The sequence below is a fragment of the Phodopus roborovskii genome, unplaced genomic scaffold (assembly GCF_943737965.1).
Source record: "Phodopus roborovskii unplaced genomic scaffold, PHOROB, whole genome shotgun sequence".
NCBI lineage: Eukaryota > Metazoa > Chordata > Mammalia > Rodentia > Cricetidae > Phodopus > Phodopus roborovskii.
In genome coordinates, this window is record NW_026126444.1 from 3413504 (window position 1) to 3415599 (window position 2096).

At 42.8% G+C, this 2096-nt stretch overlaps 1 pseudogene; it reads right to left on the minus strand.

Annotated features, from left to right (window-relative positions):
* Positions 1-220: 220 nt before the first annotated feature.
* Positions 221-1547, minus strand: LOC127224706 (NHP2-like protein 1; annotated as a pseudogene).
* Positions 1548-2096: the final 549 nt, after the last annotated feature.

Here is a 2096-nt window from a genome sequence, read left to right on the forward strand (position 1 = left end):
TGAGTTTGAAGATGAAAGTAGACACTATACTTGGCTTGAGTTTTTCCTGTTCTAAAATAGTGACATTCTACCTCTCACCTATCTTAGGTATCATTTCATTTTTTTAAAAAGATGAAAAAATGGTAGAAGAGAAGATGAGGACAAAAAAAATCCTGTAAGACAATAAAACTACAAAAACCAGATGTAGTACACTATTTATAATAGAGGCTGGCTGAAAGCACTACATGCTAACAGACAATATGACAGACCGGAAAGGGCAGAGGCCACAGGCCTGCACCAAGAGCCTTTCAATGGACTGCTGAATGGACTGAATCTGTTGCTTTAGCTGAGAGCCTTCTTTGATGGTAACAGAACAGGCAATACTGGTCTGGGTACCCCACAGGCCCATCCTAGGGCCTGCTTGGAGAAAACAAATACATAGGGGACATTCTTGTCTTCACACAGCAATGGGAGGTGCAGGACCATCTCCAAGGGCCAGCATCCGCTGCAATCACAATGAACTCAGAGATGCCCCTGTTGAGGGTTTTGGTGGCTTCACTGACTCCTTTCCGAAGCTGCTTGTAGTTCCAAGACTGCTGAACAAGGTCCAGCAGCTTCTTGGTGAGGTGTGCATCCGCGAGGGGATGGATGGACCTTCAGATTCTCATCAGCCTCCGTCAAGGCTGTGGTGTGCCGGCCTCGCCGCGATCTGAGAACAGCTCACCTCAGTCAGACCGAAACGCTGCACAGAAAGAGCACCTTGGGATTATCTTAAAAATTCCCCCCAAAATTTCCTGGGTTATATCTGGTTCCCTTATCCTTAGCCAGAATCTCCAAATAAAGACTTCCATAAGCACTAGAGTCCTAGCTAGGGATTTCTCCAGTTCAGCTCAGGGAACCACACTGGGGTCTCTAAATTTAGAGCATTCTACATTTGTGTCTGTTTCCCAGTTGGAAAGTTCCCTGGATATTGATTAAGGTGATAACCAGGTCAACTGGACTCCCAACACAGGACATCTTAAGCAAGCTCAAGGAACTTGGCAGACCTACCCAAACATCTTCTTTGGGAAAAGTACATACCCACCGACTCTAGCAACGCAGCCGCTTGCTTATACACGAGATAGTAATGGTTGTCACTAAGGCTGGGGAAGTCGTTTCAAGCAGCTGAATTTGAAAGAACTAAGGGAAAGTTTTGAGGAGGATCTGGAGACTTGGCTTTGGCGCTTCACATGTGGGCCGTGTTAGTGTGAGTCAGAAAGATCTGTCTGGCTCTAAGGCTGATGACACACTAGCACGGTTGCTGCTGGTACCTATCCGATAATTTGGAGCATGCCCAACAAGAATTGGCATGGTGATTGTAGGGTTATTCCAGGTGCATGGGCGCCATACCCCTGCATTTTCAGGGTGTCTTTGAAGCACCATTGTAGAATGGGACACCATCAGAAAGCAGATTGCTGTCCCCGGGCCCCTTTCATCCTTTGGTTTTCCAAGTTCTGACTTCATTCTCTCCGGGGCATTTTCTCATCGTTTTCCTGGTACCTGGGCCTGCAGCTGCTTCCTTTGGCCATGTTTAAGTTTAAATATGAATGTGGCTAAAAGTCCATAGCTGCCTGTTCACTCAGAGTGTTTTTAACTCTACTTTTTTGGCTTTATAATTTGTGAGCTATTTGAATTTGGGGAATTTGGGCGTCCCTAAATTGTCACCTCTTCATTTGTTTTAAAAATCTGTCCTATATACGTTAGAGTATAAAAGGGTCAAATGTCATAACTTTTGGAAACTCAACTATGAGGTTCTAATATTAGAGTCACATAGGTCTTAGATATATCGAATATACAGATCTTTTTTAAATGTGTGATTTATATTTGGCCTTTAATCCTCTTTGGGTTGTTTCTAAATAAAAAATTAAGTTTATGATTAGTAAAAATACAATAGGGCTAGAGATGTAATTCAGTGGTAAAATGCTTGCCTAGCATATGCAAGGTCCTGGGTTTCAATCCCCAGCATACATGTACAAAAAAATAAGTAAATAGTATTGTTGTAAAATAAAAAAAGAAAAACATTTTAACAGTAAAGACTGTCTACTATCTCACAATGGCATTGAACTTTGGAGAGCTTA